A 17,500-nucleotide genomic window follows, 5' to 3' on the forward strand; every position below is an offset into this window, starting at 1 on the left:
CTTTTTGCGTTGTATAGGAAAAGAGACATCTGCCATGAGTCGAAACTCACTTTTTCACTCTTCTAACCGCCTGCCCCATTCCATGTTTTCTGACTGTGAGTTGAGCCCACTTTGTCCCCCACATTCCTTTACAGTAATTCTGTTGTTATTAAAGTGAGCTCACACAACATGAAGTACTGTATCACACGAGGATTCAATCGCTATTAAAGTAACTGCCATGCGTGCTCAACACAGTGAGTTTCGACCCATGACAATTTGTGCCCTGAGTTCTTTCTGCATTATTTTGTCTCTGATGTTCCTGAATTCAGCTCTGTCACATTTCAGGTACAGTACATGCCCATAAATATGGGATAGGGAGATGCACGTTCTGTATGATAAATGTCACGAAGTGTTCCTTTTCGTTCACATCACCTGTCCCTACAAAAATCACTTAAGGATGTTTGCGCCCATTGCTACTGCACATTTTCTCGCGCATGTCACGCACACATCATGCATCGCAGACCACGAAGGTAAACACAATGCTAAAGGTGCAAACATTTTCCACAAGAATGGAACGTGAAAGCATGTGGCATTATGGGATCGATGTGGACCCAGGTCTTCTTGGAAATGTCATGCAATGGCGTCATTTATGGGGTTCAGTTTAGGCATGAAAGGGTTGATAATTATTAGTCTGTGTAGCAAGCATAATGTGCAAGGAACATGGAAAACTTTTGATGTTATGGCTGTGCAATGAGACATGTTTTAATGGCTCACTCCATTTTTGGTGTGGCCAGAAAATAGACCAATTTTGAAAATACCATAATACTCTTTGTTTGTCCCCCCAAATTTTATGTAAGCATGCTTTTGTTTTCTCTTGGGATCATTGCAATTTCCAAGAGAAGCTGGGAACAATGCTTATGCAAAAGTTGGGTGGACAAAAAGAGTATTACAGTATTTTCGAAAGTGGCCTATGTCTTGCTCCATTTTTTTATGGCCAAAGCATTGAAAATCCATGTAAACACTGGCTGCACAGGCTAGGGTTGAATGACATTTTAATTAATGAAATTTAACAAAATTGAGCTTGCATTTAATTAGATGCATTTTTGGACAGAAGTGTCATGCTTTGTAGGTAGTCAAGAGCTAGGCCTGAATCACACAGCCGCCATGTTGAGTCCTGAGGGAATGAAAACGTTTTTTTGCTCCACCAAAACTCGTCCCCAAATATTTCAACTCGAGGCTCAGGGACAAAATGTAATGTCTATGACCAATATAGCCGCCGTGCGAAAAAGGCCCAGTAGTTCCTCTTGTCACTTGACATTTTTCAGTGCTTTTAGAAGTCAGAGCATTGTTGCTGTTATCTGAGTCCCAGCATATTTAGGGTCCATATGAACCCTTTCAATATCAGCTATCAACAGCCATAAAACCATTCTCTCAAAAATGTGAATAGTATGTTCTTCATTTACCGTGGCAGTGATGGAAATGCAGTAATCTGTTGTGACTTGTTTTTCCAGCCTGAGTTAGCCATGGTTCTGTATCCAATGTTTGTTCACATGTATCTTGAGCTTGTGTATAAAGGAAGTGAAAAAGAAGGTGAATACGAGAAAGAGATCTGTCTTTAATAATTTTTTCGAAATTGATTGTACTGTATATACAAAACAACAAGATTTCAGCTACATGTACATGTAAGTACAGGAAGCAGGTAAATAAATGAAGACCAATTATTTTTATAAGCATTAGGAAGTGTCCCTGTACCCTTACTTTTAATGTTAACCTAACTGAAGGGGGCTATGTCACGTTGTTTAAGGGTGTTTTGAGAAAATCTTTACAATGTATTTAATCATGAATTTAAAGCTCTAAATTTGTAATGTAAAATTCCTTTACTGACAAAATTATCGCTACTGACATCACAAACAAGATTATTCTGAGCAAAAACCACCTTTATCCAGGCAATTTGCCATAAACTTGAAAACTTCGGTTTGACCTTTTTCAAGATTACCCAAATGCAATCCATTTCAATCTTGTCCATTTGTGTCCATCAATGCTTCTCTTTCCTTTTGCTGTAATTTTTTAACCTTTTAAGTAGTTATTGCAATGTTTCATTCTACATGTACTTTTTAGGCATATTGGGTGTTATGAAATCACATCATTTTGAGTGACATCTAGTACCACACAAGTGCCTTCAAATGCACTCCACTTGTAGATTTATACATGTAACCAGTTATGACAACAGTTACTTTAACTTTGAAATACACTGAAGTTGGCAATACTTTCTTGGAGCTTTATAATGACCGAACACTTTGTTACGTTTATTTTAATAATTCAGTAATTCTTCACATCGTTACTTGCTGTCGTGGATAAACTTCCATGGTTTCAGATGGCTTAAATTAAAAAAAAAAAGGTTTCCTGTGGTTTCAATCTTGGCTTCATTTTACAGATTTGACAAAAAAGCTTCCTCCAGACAATGCTTTGCAATGACGTTCTCTGTTGTAAACCAGTCAAACTTGGATACTACAGCATTCGTTGTACGATGCCCTCATATTCTGTGGTGTTTGTTCACAGCCCAGTCTTTCTTTGCTTGTTTTCGTGGAAGTCAAGAGGATTACCATGAGGAAGATCTTAGCAAATTGGCAGCCATTACTAGGCGTGAACACATGAAAAGTAATGAATTGATGGGAACGTTGAGGTAAGGGGATTACAAGAGTAGTTCATAGATAATTTAAAAATTGTCATAATTTGCAGATGTCACAATAAATTTTACGTTACATGTAGTCTTGTGTCATATTAATGCAGGAGTAACAAGTTTGTGATCAGGATGTCAAAGGATACGTATATATCAAGTGCTCAAGAAACATTTACAGGTACATTTAAGGCACATACATGTAAAGAAGGATTGAAAATGTGACAAACATGTAAGCTTACAATGTACAATGTGTCTCAGTTTTGGCATTGATTGCATACCAGCCCCAGCCTTGCACAAAGTACATGTACATGTACTTGTGTTAATGTGCCCAAAGTGAAGACTACTACATGTTGTAACTTTGAGTGTATACATGTATATACGCATTATTTTGATTGAATGGCCCAGATTTTAAAGGCGCACCTTCGCCCAATAGTCATTGCGCACCTTGACTGAATTTTGTGTAACATGAAATTATTCAAATGACTGACATTTTGTTTCCTGCATGATTTGCCTGAATGCATTCAGCCAATAAGATCACGCTTTTGGTCATTTGAAAACAAAAACATACGGCTGCAATGACCTTTGGGTAAATGTAGGCCTTTCATGAATTGTGTTCACATGTTACCGGTAAGCCAAGAATTAATTTTGATAACATAGCTTCAAAATTAATTTGAAGAAAAAGAGAGGACTAATTTCTTTTCTATTGTGGCAGCACGTTTAATTGTACGTGTAACCCTTCTTCAATTCCCCTGGCTAAGAGTTAATTAAAAGTCATGCACTTCGTTTTGCCTTGTGTCATACAATTTTACTTGCCATTCACTTGGGCACTGCTTTTAAGGCGGAAGAAAGCCTCCGCAACTTCTCTGTTCATTCCAGACTGTCATTTGTAATTGGAAGTTGGCCTCATACTGAAAAAATGAAATCTTGGCTTGCCTAGTTTTGTGCTGAATTCAAAACGATGTGTGTAGTTTTTACATAGAATAAAATAAAATAATTTGCCATTAACTTTTAGGACCAACAGCAAGAAGTACTGTTGACCCTCATCCAGCAACATCTTCATTTTGATGGTAAAGGACTGAATAACATCTACTGGTATCTGTGTAGTTTAACTGCTGTCTAATTTGAAAGGGTTATTGGCAAGCATGAACCTTTATTTGTTATAGTTTTTGAAATTCTGTCCAGTTTCCAGTTGAAAAGTGCATTTTCCATTTTAATTTTGCACCCTGTTAGATATAAGCTCAGTCTGGTGCTTAAGTTATGCTGTTAATTCTTGCTGTCTCAAAAAAAAAAAAAGACTGCACATGCAACACGTTCATATAATTTCTTGCATCTTTATTATCACATTCAATTGTCAGTTTTCGAAGGAAGACCACGCAGCAAGCAAACAATAGAAGCTACAGCTGGAGCAGTCACAGGGGAGGCAACATTTGAAGGTGATAATGCTGATAATATTATCGTAGTAATTTATGGTGGTGGTAACCGTGATAGTGATTAAAAACGTTGTGTTATCACACACGTCTGCGTGCAGGTCTTTTACAAAGTAAATCACATTGGCAATATCACAGAAAGCTGCAACACTGTTTATGAACCCCCTTCAAAACCAAGATAATGGCAAGTGATTTGCAAAGAAACAGTTTATCCTCTCTGTCTCAAATATTAAGGCCTTAACTTAAGACCTTTTTCTGATAATAATGTTATGACCTAGAATATACAGTCATGTATTATGTTACTGGTTAAATTTGACTTCAGGTCAAAATGATTTAAGCAACTATTATAATAATAAGTAGTATAAATACACAGGTGATTATACAAAATCGCATGCTCTCATTGGCTCGCTATCTCGGATTATCAGCCGATAATCACCTAGACGGACAAAATGGCCGCCAGTAGTCGTTTTGCCAATGTAAGTGAAGATGATTTCGCGTTGAAATGTGTTTTTTTTCTCTTTTTTTGAAATAAAAACCTGTGTATTTATACTAAAACAATTATTCGCCTCAGGCTCAGTGATTATTGGTGAATATTCACCTTGACTTCGTCTCGGTGAAAATTCACGGATAATCTCTTCGCCTTCGGCGAATAATTGTTAATTATTATTTTTGTAGGTTGATGTGGTATCCTTATTAAGCACTCCTTGAGCAATTTGTAATTGAAGTGATCTAAAGCATGTGTTTCTAAGTTGTGAAAGCAAAGTAATACTGTATATAAAGAAATTATGGGTGTTGACCCAGAATGCTGCAGTTGATTTGTAAAGCCTAGTTTTCATAGTACATGTACAGTATGTCGGGAAAATGCCAGATGATCGGGGATATCGCAGTTTCCGGACCGTCCCAGATTTTGCCAACATATCTGAAAATCGCCAGATGGTTGTCCCAGATAAATGGAAAGTGTGCCAAACCAACAGCTCGCCAAACCTTGAAACTTGCAATTTAGAGGATTGGTAACAAGCTAAAACCATCGCCGATGTCTCTGACTGTACAAATTTGAGTTTTCATACAGGAATGATCGCCGACGATCGCAAAAGTTTGCGACACGTTGGGAAAATAGAAAAGATTCCTATTTTTCCGATTTGTCCCCAACCATCGCAGATTATTGGGGATGTCTACGATTTACGGTCTTCATTAGTCGGCAAAATCTGGGACGGTCGGAAAAATGCGAAATGACCAATCGTCTGGGATTTTCCTGAGACATGAAAACTAGGTTTAATATCTTTGTGTCTGGTCTGCAGTTACACTGGTTACATGTAAGTAGAGACACCATGCAAGCTTTTTCTTACTAGAACTTTATGTTCTTTGCACTGCAGCTAATAAAAGCAAGGTTTATTATGGGATACCACCTGAACCTGATCTTGGAGTTGTGATAGAAGAAGAGAGTGAAGATGATGATGACAAAGATAAACCGAAGGTGAAATGACTGACTGTTCAGTATCTGTTTTGTATTTTGTACAAAACAGTTGCTAATTCCATTAATACTGGTATGTCATGTTTGTCCAATAATATATTTAATTTCTTCCGGTTTGCTTTCTGCGTAGAAAAAGAAAGTCAAGAAGGACGCAAATGGACCAGGTACAATTTTAACTTTCTACAGAGCTTCGTTTGATGAATCCCCAAAACTTCACTAATGATGGTATAATTGCACAACAAAGAATAATAACACTGGGAAGTGTGATTGGGAAGTCATGCAATTATAGAATTTTGCCATTAAACTACCCCATTCAAGGTTTTTTTTTGCAGTTACAATACAATACAATACAATACATGTACATACTTAATTGACGGCTCCCCATAGGGGCTTTTCAGGGCAAATGAAGCACAACGAAACGACAGAACAGAACAACAACAACTGTTAAGAATCCCAACTGGCTGGAGGCAAACCAGTTGGCTATTTACAAGTGAAGCTGGGAAGTTGAACCAGGGACTACCAGGAGCAAACTCAACAACTGGTCATATCGGTTCTTGAACCCGGTTGCTCAGGATCTCAAGGCAAGTGCCCTAACCACTATCATTCAAAACAAACTGAAAAGAGCAATTTTGTGTTAGAAGCCCAAAGTGGAAAAGATGCATCTAAACAAAGTTTCATAATTACGTATGAACCTCAAGTTGAAGGGTAAAAGCCAGATTATTTCCCAACCCGGCTGATAGGCATTTTACTTTTCCTCTGGGTTAAATTCAAATTTTCATGCTGGTATTTGTGAACATTTGGTTTTAGGCTGATGCAGCTGTTATTTTTTCATCCCTTTGATTTGGTGAACTAGAAACTACATGTAGACTTCTGGGGCCAGTTGCTCTAAGCTTGGTTAGCACTTACCGTTGGTTAAGAGGTATCAAAACCTATATGTTTACATGGTAGTTAACACTGGTTAGTGGCAACCCTGCGTCGAGTAACCTGGACCTGGATTTTTTAAGAAGCAGTTAGGCTATTTTTTTGGATACAGAAATAAAAAGAAATGACAGTGGCTCCAACAAGTTGCTTTTTAAATCTCAGGCAAAAAGAAACAGGAGCATAATCTAAATGCACCCCCATTGAACCGTCAGATACAATTTCCTGTCATGTGAGTATCAACTAGTAATAATGTTAAATAAATGCAAATTGAAGTGTGTGAACATTATAGACGAAAGAGAGAAGGGATCATTGCACTTATCTTGACATTAGAGAGCTTTAGCAAAGAAAACGGCGACGACAACGAGAACGTCACAAATTTGCATATTTAGTGGGCAAAAACAATGGCTTTGCATGCTCGGCACGTGCGTTTTTCACTTTTGTTTATTTCTTTGCCGTCGTGAGCAAAACAACAACGTGAAATAGCTAGATTTGAAGTTTTATGAAGAACGTCAGCACTGGAGGATAAATTTTAATTTTCTCCCCTAAATTAAGCGCCGCTCATAACGATTTCACTCCTGAGGCACTGCCACAACTTTGTTTTATTAAAAACTTGGAATAGTCGTGAAGTGATTACAATAATGAGAATTTATGTTATGAGATGACGTTCTCGTTGCCGTTCCCGTCGTCGTTGCTAAAGCTCCCTAATTATTAAGCAATGACCTCTCTTTCATTTATAAGCTGCATTTCAAATATGCATTTATTTGATTGATTTAGTCATTCATAGGAACACAAGATCCCAACAAATAATATTGACCTGCTCCCAACTGTGTGGGCTTCATACGGTAGCTCAGTTAGTAGAGCATTGCACAGGCATCCCAGAGGTCTTGGGCTCAAAATAATCCTGTTGAAGCGACCTGACTTTTTTAGGTGTCTGTAAGAGACAGGCTAAGTGGAAGGATCACTTCTCTCTTTCTTAATAATAATATTTGCATTTTGATGAAATGAAAGTGAAACGTACATGACTGTATTATAATAATAATTAACAACCAGACCTGTAGCCCGCAAGGGCTATAGGTCAATAGCCCATGAGGCAAAGCCGAATTGGCTATTGACCCATGGCCCTTGAGGGCGAAGGGTCTAATTGTTTTAGTATCACCCAACTAGCCAGACAGAAAATGTATTCTGTTCATAGGAAGGACAGTGATAAATTGGTGAAGATTACCTTGATGAGAGAAGCTGCCAAAAGAATAAGGTTGGGTCCGGACACTCTTCCATCCATCTGTTTCTACAGTGTACTCAATGCATATACAAGGTGAGGAGAGAAATTTGTGTCACAAAATTTTAGACTTCCATTGTCACTGTGACAATATTATTTATGGACTGTTTAAGAAAACGAGCAGCAGTGTTTCTAGAGGCGATAAAACACATACTGTTTTTTTAACGGCTTGAAAAACAATCCTCTTGAAAAAAAGTTTCCCTCAGGAGTTTGCACAAAATTTAATGTTCAAATTGTGAGAGGAAGATATTAGCATACAGGAGAAAAAAGCAAGCCGGGCCTTATTACTATTCTTTAGATGCAAAGAATCCTAAATAGGAATGTTTTATCGGGTTAAATTAAAGCTCATGCACATGACATTTTATCAGTGTTGAAAGGCTATTAGGTTTGTGAATTATGTATAGTATTTTTGAAGTTAAGCATAATGTCTTCTGGAACAAAATTAATGATTTGCTCAGCATAAATTTTAATCTAATGGTAGATTAGGACGAAAAGTCTGGTGCATTCATTGAGTTAGTCTAGTGTAGCAAGTAAGGATTTAGAACAATGTCATCAGTTTTAGAGTGGAAGCTGTTCTAGGTGACAAGTAGGCGATGAGTAGTAATATTTTCCAGTCATAGTAGTAGTGGTAGTGGTAGTGGTAGTGGTAGTGGTAGTGGTAGTGGTAGTGGTAGTGGTAGTGGTAGTGGTAGCGGTAGAGGTAGAGGTAGAGGTAGCGGTAGCGGTAGCGGTAGCGGTAGCGGTAGAGGTAGAGGTAGAGGTAGTGGTAGTGGTAGTGGTAGTAGTAGTAGTAGTAGTAGTATGAAGATAATATAATAAAAAAGATAATTATCATTTATGGGATAAATTATGATAATAAGGCAAAAATAATTACTGTACACAAAGATTCCCAAGTAATGTCAATGCATAGAGTGATAATGGCCAGCCTATGATGCAAGCCTTGACCAATTGGGTTACATTCGTTGCTAAAATTATCTCAGAGAATCATCTTCTTATTACAGTTTGAACACTGTTAGTATGTCAGAGGACTCAAGCCTGCTGTCAGGTGGGTTTGAGGACAGTAGTGTGCGGGTGTGGAGCCTCACCCCAAAGAAACTGAGAATGCTCAAATCACCCTCAGAACTTGCACAAATTGACAAAGAAGCAGGTCAGTTAAAGTTGAATAAATAATGTAATGCCATTGAAGTGTAAAAAAATGCTTAAAATGAAAATTGCTGCAATGAACTTCCCCTATTAATGAGTAAAATATGCTGTTAGACATCACTCTTTTGAGAGAAAGGCGCAAAGCTTTAGGTACTTATTATCATTACAATTCACGAGTTTGGTATGCACCTTAAAATTCTGAAAGTAAGCAACAGGGCTTATATTTTTCAAAGGCCCTTTTCGAGGGGCTTATTTTTGGAGGGGCTTATCTACATAGGGAAATTTGCATTTGCAAATCGATTGGGCTAGCCTTATACTTGGAAGTAAATTAATTTACCGTTTTTGCTTTGTTGTACTTTGTATTTGAGGGCAATTTTCCAAGTACAAGCTCCCGGGAGGGGCAATTTAACAGAGGGTTTTTTGCATTACCGCTTTGGGGGGCTTATATTTGGAGGGACTTATTTTCAGAATTTTACGGTAATAGCTACTGTAACTGGTTTCCTTCTGCCAGCTGGGGTTCTCAATCATGTTCTGTTAAGTTTGAGTTTTTATTATAGCGGAGTGGCTGTAAAAAACTTACATGTCTTTCTAGAAGACAGTATAAACAAAGCCATTTTACTGTTGTTGGTCACTTTTATTTCTCTATCTCAGAGGATGTTCTTGAACGAATAATGGACCACAGGTTTGTTCCCTATTGCTAGTAACATCACACATAAAGGTTATGATTGAATTTATGATGTAATGCAATCATTTTTTACCTGTATACTACGAGTGCACCAAACACTAAAATGAACCATTAAAGTAGAGTTGTCTTCCCAAGCTTGGTTAAGATTGAGAAAGTGACAAATCTACTGAATGGGGTGAGGGGAGTAGCAATTCTCCCTCCCAAGATAGATGGGGACAATAATAATTCTTAAAATTAATATAACCCATTGACTCCTTGCCACCCCACCCCACACCCCCCTATTGACGATTTAAATCATCTGGCATTTCACAGAGTAAAATCTATTGAGTCTCACTCCAAGGGTTCAATAGGTTAAAGTTGCATGATCTTGGAAACGAACACTAGGGACTGTGAACTGTCTACAAATCACCTGAGCCTTCTTTTGAAGTCTGTCCAAGTATGAAGTATGTTTTGGTATTAAAATGGTTTTACTTTACTTTACTTGTACCCTGAGTACCAGAGGTTTTTCTTGCACAGTTTCCGGTGTCGGTCATGTCTCTATTGTGTCGCTGCTCGTGCCGTTGGCCTTTGGCCGCCGAAGTAAATCGAAGAATTTTCCGTCCGCCGCACTCGAGAAAAAACTCTGGTACCCTGGGTACTTTACTTGAGAATGAAGCTAATTTTTTTAAGAAAGACTATTCATGTTACTCGTATTACCGGTATTTGCTTTTAATTAACTGAAAAGCTTAAGAGAACTCCCAACTGGAAGGCCTTTTAAAAGACACATCAGCTTCATATTAGAGATTTACAGCACATGGCAAAATGCATAACTTGTCTTGTTGTTTTACTTCTCAGGACAGCTGTGGAAAGTAGACGCTTGATTGGTCATTCAGGGCCAGTATTTTCCACTAGTTTTAACACAGATAACTCATTCCTTCTCTCGATCTCTGCAGACAGAACAGGTATATACCATAATTATTCATAACTGGTGGCCAAGAAATTATTCTTTTGTCTTTTAGCCTGTTCCAGGCTCCCAGATAGTCGGGAAAACGAAAAGAACTGCGTGTGAAAAGCGAGTGGGGGCTTCGGTCGAGGCGAGGCGACCCTAACCCCGCCTCGCCTTCGACCTAAGCCCCCATTGTGGTTTTTTTTTTTAATTGTTTCTTATTATTATTCTGTGTAGTGCGTCTATGGAGTCTCTATACCTTCAGTTCATTAGTTTGTTTTAAAGGACATAACTATCCCGTCTGGGACGTTCAGTTCTGGTGAGTTGTTGTTGTTGTTTACTCCTTGAACTCAAAGACCGAAAAAGGTCGCAAACTGGGCTGTTTATGCGGGCAAGATTGTGTTGCTACCGTCAGGTTGTTTTCTTGATCTACAAGGCCTCCCAAAGGTTGTACCCAAAGGGAAATACATGTATTGAGTTGTCAATTTTCTGGATAAGCGTCTGACCCAGGAAAACGCCATCATATATAGCCCATCTGTAGCCGCTAAGGTCTCGTTTAGGTTTCACGCAAAGAAATATAAATATATGTTTTTAATGTGTTTTAAATATGGTCTCTTTTAGGGATCAAAAAATCCTGGCCGAAGCCTAGATTGGTCTCCTTTAAGGCCCAGCAATACGGGCAACATTTTTTGTACAACATGTCGCGCAACAATGTTGCGTTGCAAGTTGAGATGTTTTGTTGCGCGTATTACCATCTTCTTGTACAACAAATTTTTTTGTTGCAAAAAGTAGACGTCGCTTTTACGTTTTGGAATATGGAAATTTGTTACGTAAGAAGGTAGTAATACGCGCAACAAACCATCTCAACTTGTAACGCAACGGCGACGGCAACGAGAACTTCACAAATTTGCATATTTAGTTGGCAAAAACAATAGCTTTGCACGCCCTGCACGTGCGTTTTTCACTTTTGTTTATTTCTTTGCCGTCGTCACCAAAAACAACAACGTGAAATAACCAAATTTGAGGTTTTATGACGAACGTCAGCATTCGAGGACAAAGTTTCATTTTCTCCCCTAAATTAAGTGCCGTTAAGACGAGTGTAATTTTTGAGGAACACATATTAAAAAAGTTGAAATAGTAACGAAGCGATTAAAATAACGCGGATTTGTAGTTTGAGATGACGTTCTCGTTGCCGTCGCCGTTGTCGTTGCTTAAGCTCCCTATCGTCCAACAACAGGGGTTTAGTCTTATACAACCTTGGCAAGGAAGTGTGAGGCACATACAGGACATGGCCAGTAAAGTGCATTCAACGTTCAGTCATGATGTTCTGTATCCTTTGAATGCCAGGGGCCGGTTGCTTGAAGCCTGGTTAGCGCTAACCGTTGGTTAAGAGGTATCAAAACCTAAAGGTCTCCATGGTGTTTAACGCTGGTCAACGCTAACCATGTTTCGAGCTACCAGGGACAGGCTTCTGGAAGCCTGATTAGAGTTAAGCGTTGGTTAAGAGGTATCAAAACCTATGCGTTTCCATGGTATTTAACGCTGGTTAGCGCTAACCATACTTCGAGCAACCCGGGCCAGAAGGTCACAGTGCATCTATTCATTTCCCCAAGGGGATGGCTGGGACAGTAAGTGCATGTAATTGGGGCTTCTCGTTTTCCAGGGGGTGAGGTTCAGGTTGATGAAGTTTGTCAAAGGATTAACGAGAAATTTAACACAGGTGCTTACGGGCCGTACGATAAATCTATGTAGAGAAGTAGGAATATTTATAGTTTTCTTTCCTCAGTCCAAAAGGGCACTATTTCGCTACAGCATCTCATGACCGCACAGCTCGCCTTTGGAGCACCGACCACCCACAACCGCTTAGGATCTTAGCTGGTCACGTGTCTGACGTCAATGTAAGAGCAAGAGCGCTTACCATTTGAATGAAATTTTCGCTGAGAATTGTTTTGACAGATGGTATTGCACGTTCTGTACGTAGAAAACGAAAATGGGAATGTGCTGTATCATTTTCCAGAAAAACGGGTTGCTTCGGTTGAAAAACAAATGAAACGGTGTATTTTCTCTGGCACTTGTAATTTTGGACAAATGGTACAGAAATTTCCGGGAATTCCGGTCAAAGCGAGGAAAAGGGAGTACCTCGAAAGGTATTACCTTTTTTCCGAAAACATTCCACCGGGATAAACTGTTCCATTTGAATTCTCCCCGGAATAACCGAAAATCCATTCAAATGGTAAGCGCTCTACATTCAAACAGTCATTAGCTATTTTGACGGGCACAGAATGGCTTTTATCGGGGAGGAGAGAGTGAGCAGGTACTTTTGGTGTTTAAACTTAAGAAACAACGACGTCGGCAGAAAACAAAACGGCGGAGAATAATGAGGACAAACAATGGCTGTGCGCTCTCTGCATGTGCGATTTAAATTTTAATGCATTTCTTTGCCGCGCTATTTAATGACCAAAAAATCCTCATTCAAAGTTTTGTTATCAATTTATACCAGATAAATTCCTTGAAAACTCTGACACAATTTGCATTCCAAACAACCTTATACCACCAAAGTGCGCCATATTCTTTAGCCGCGTTGTCAGAGCGGGTCCAAGTGCGAAGACGTTCATAAGAAACTTAACACACAAAGTTTACGTTAAAGCAATTTTTTTTGTATTGTATGGCAAAGATATCTGCAAAGATTTAGAAATTAGACACTACCAAAACAAACTGAGAAAGGGAAACGAAAAAAAATCACTTCGTTTGTTTGTGAAACCCAACGACTTCTAATGAACCACAAATACACGTAAGATTTTTTCACATTGTTCAGCTCCTTTTTTTTAATCAAATGGTAATTAATACGATTAAGACCTCAGTTTTTTTCTCATTTTTTGTCTTTCACAGAGAGTTGCTTTTTATCCAAACTGCAACTACGTTGCTACTGGATCTTGTGACAGGACCGTGAGGTTCTGGGATCTAAATACTGGCAGCTCTGTCCGTTTTTTTACTGGACATAAGGTAACTGTTGACAAATACACGACCGCGCAAGTTCTGATCTTTCTTGGGCTGAGTTGCTCGAAATTTCTTAAGAGCGAACAGCGTTAAATACTCTGACAACTGATTGGTTTAAAGGGAACCTCTATTCCATCGTAAGCGGATAGTTTTTTTAAGCGGAAGAAAAATTGTTCGCCATCAAATTTTTTTTGCAAGTGTTTTCATCAAAAAAAGAATTTTTTTGCAAGTGTTTTCATCAAAAAAAGAATTTTTGAATCACTTACTTTTACTTTCATATTTTTCGGGCTTCACCATCTTGAATACTGAGCTTTTTGTATAATGACAACGAGGCAACTGCAACATGTCACAATAGCCCATTTCCGAGTTGCTGCATGCCTCAGTTTCAAAACGAGTTCTGGTGCACAACCATTCAAATAGAAATGAGTTGCGTATTCTTATGCAAATCAAGGTAATTTCCTTTACAATAGTTAAGCACCAAGACTCACTTCGAAATCGAGACAAACAGCAACTCGGAAATCGCCCATTAATCGAGATGTCGTCGCCCGAGAAATTTAGAAATGAAATTAACTGGTCCTAAAATTTCCTTTTTTTAAAACTGTGCATCAAATTTTATGGCAAACATTATTTACTGTGGTTTTTAGTAATTCTTTCGTTAGAGTGGAAGTTTCAATAACCTGTTAGCATCGTTACATAACAATTGCGTCATTTTAGCTGTGCATGTATCGATTTATGACTTGATTGGGATATTGCTCACTGAAACCGGGAACAATCTTTTAATGGTGCGTTTGCCACTTGCTCATTTTTCTCTCGTTTCCTTGCTACTCAGGGAGCTATCTATTCGCTGGCGTTCTCTCCCGACGGACGTTACCTCGCCACGTCAGGTAATTTCAGCAAGGTTCTGACGTTTGCCTTAACCGTTATATCTTGATACAGCATAACAAGTTTCTTCAAAATGTCAAGTGTGCGGAAGGAAGTGTTCAATTTAGAGAGCGCAACACTTTTTCTGAGCCTGCATGTAGATACTCATTATAGTGTTTCCTTTAACCGTTGGCAAGTTCACATGAACCTTTCTTCAAAGAGTCGTCTCAAAGCGAGGTGAACTTGAAATTGTCCTCTTGGAATTTCAAGCAAGCGCAGGTGTGTTTCAGACTGTCTGAATGTGTTACCACCATATTGCGCTGAGATAGTTCCTCTGTGATCTGTTTTCTTATTTATAGGAGTCGATAAGCGTATCCTAGTTTGGGACCTGGCAGAAGGGACATTACTGACAGAGCTGAAAGGACACTCAGATACCGTGTACTCTTTGCGTTTTAGTAGAGACGGGAACATGCTCGCTTCAGGTATGAGAGCCTCAAATTCTTTCTCTGGAGAATTTATCCAAGGATTTCTGTTGCCGTTTAGATGCGAGAGAATTGGCTTGAATCCAAAGTTGGCCTAGTATAATACCAAATTGTATTTAGGTCATCATCTGATGTGGGTATTGGAAAATGAAGGGCGAGATATGGGATGGAATTTTAAGGGAACCGGGATGGGTTGTCTGCATAGGCAGAAAACGGGATGATTTGTTAATGGAAGTAGCGACAGAGGGATCATTGTATGACTGTAACTAGATTTTTTTTTTCTTAGTTGGGCGAAACGGAATAACCGAGGGATTAAACCTAAAAGAACTCGTGATACAGAATCGTCCATTTTGGGCAACTCACTTTTATCAACATCGTGATTGATATTTTTCAAGCTATGGGACGCTCGTGCTATTTGTAATCCTGAGGATGACGAAGAAGAAAAAAGCAACGAAAAGTAAGTTTGTGAAAAACGGGTTGGTTAGTGTGACTACTGGCAAATCTATGTGCCGCCTTTCTTGAGCTCGTTAAATCCTTTTAAATGATGAAAATTTGATTTGACGACTTTAAAAAAAAAAAGAAAAAGAAAAAAGAAACAAAGCAAAGAAGAACATATAAACACCCAACTGATCTTTTGATGTGTAAATTCATTACATCGCTGTTCTTTTTCTTTTGTCCTCATAATTCTTACAGCGATTATCAGTCACACGCGCCCCTCCACGACTTTTTCCATTTTTCGAAATGAAATTTGGGAGGACGTCAATCAAATGTTTCCATGACAATAGTTTTCTTCACTTGGCGGCAGTCGAATTAGCCATGGAAACATTTGATTGACGTCCTCCCGAATTTAGTTTTGAAAAGTAAAAAAAAGTCGTTGAGGGGCGCGTGTGACTGGTAACCGCTGTAAGGGAGACCTTAATTTAACGAAACATAATGGTCAGTACGCAGCTATTATTACGGCTCTCGGGATTGGTTCACAAAACAAAGAACGATACAAAAGAAACAATGGACCCTCTGCGTCCTAAAGGGATCCAATGAAATTAGAGGTTGTAAAGAGCTGCGTCCTGGGTCGAACGTAAGGACTTGGCGTAGTTTAGTAGTCATTGGAATACAGTTTTATGAGATTGAGGGATCCATTATGTCGCGACACATGGCGAACTTACGCAGTCCTTAATAGTGGCCTCACAAAGTAAATTTATATTTTTGTGTTTCTCTTTTCTTAGCCCTGAATCGTCCAAATGCGAGACTTTCGAACTCGGATCCTATCCTACAAAGAGGACGCCAGTTCACTGTTTACACTTTACGCTTAGAAATTTGCTACTTGCGTCTGGGCCTTTTATTCCGTCTTCCTAAGCAACTGATAAATACTTCTTGAAATGTGACTACTCCGAAATGCAGAAACTTGATGATGCATATTTTTGGATCTTCCGACAGGGGATTTTAAAAACAAGCAAGGAATACAAGCATCTTAAATACTGATTCTTCTTTTTCAAGTTAGGACACAAAAAGAAACAGTCAAACATTGGTAAAACTTCATACTTAGTTTTCGCCCAAAGGTATTTTTGAAGTGGCTCTTCTGGAGCTTTAAGAATCTTCCAGTGTTTACACCAAACCAAATGTCGTGTTCTTTTGAAGTGGTGACAAGAGAGGTAGAATTATGAAATATTAATTGTAAATAAACAGAACTTTCCGAAATTTTGTAAAATAAAATTATATACCCTATTACCGATACCGAGGCCATTTCTAATTCTGATGTTTCGAGCGGATAAATTTAGGATGCCCGGGGGGGGGGGGGGGGGAGCAAATGCATACTGTGAGTTAACTTGGGTTTATGATTTTGAAATCAGTTTTATCTTTTCATCCTTTGATGATACGTGATGAGAAACTGAAACGTCTAGTTGGGAGAATTTTGCACTCAAAGAAAGTTCATACCTACAACATGAAGGTAATTGCTCCCGGGCCAGGGTAATGGCTTCCCATTGTATATCCCTGAGGACAATAGAATTCAAGATGGTCGCCCTCTCGGTCAAAAGATCTATTGAAACTTTCACTTGGCCTTTGCAAAGGCACATTAAATTACTGACCCCGTCGAACGCTGAGGAACTTAGATTTGGATTTCTAGTCGTAACAAGTTTCCACGACGAATGGGTGCGTCGCCAAACCAAGCTGCCTGGCTGGCGTGTCATATGATCCAAGATCCCCGGCGAAGACACGGCTGACAGTTACTTTACAGACCAGCTTGGCTTGATAAATCCATGTCTTCCTCAAGAGTTTTCAAGGTAGACATATGGTTTCGTTTCACTTATTTCCTCAAGGACACTTCTTAGAAAGAGCACCATTTGCGTCAGGTGTGGAGTAGAATTTGGTCGGGGGGGGGGGGGGGAGTTGGTGTGCGTAAAATATAGAGTATAACGTTTTTCGGGAACAAGAGAACGCAAGCAATTTTTTAAAGGGAACAAGGATCAAGGATTCCTCCATTGCGACTGCTTAAATCGCTCAACTAAACTAACTTCGATGATCCTTCCAACTTTCATTACAAGCATGGCAGGGGTATTTTGCAGAACGCCGAACGTTATAACATCGGTATTTGATGGTATTAACTGTACTTATAGGCAACATTAACTGAAAGCCAACCATTTTAGAAATTGACGCT

General features: G+C 38.9%; 1 pseudogene; it reads left to right on the forward strand.

Annotated features, from left to right (window-relative positions):
* LOC138048453 (transcription initiation factor TFIID subunit 5-like) overlaps window positions 1-16,578 on the forward strand; it is a 19,563-nt pseudogene extending 2,985 nt beyond the window's left edge.
* The last annotated feature ends 922 nt before the right edge of the window (window positions 16,579-17,500 follow it).

This window comes from Montipora capricornis, chromosome 5, assembly GCF_036669925.1.
Source record: "Montipora capricornis isolate CH-2021 chromosome 5, ASM3666992v2, whole genome shotgun sequence".
NCBI classification, from domain to species: domain Eukaryota; kingdom Metazoa; phylum Cnidaria; class Anthozoa; order Scleractinia; family Acroporidae; genus Montipora; species Montipora capricornis.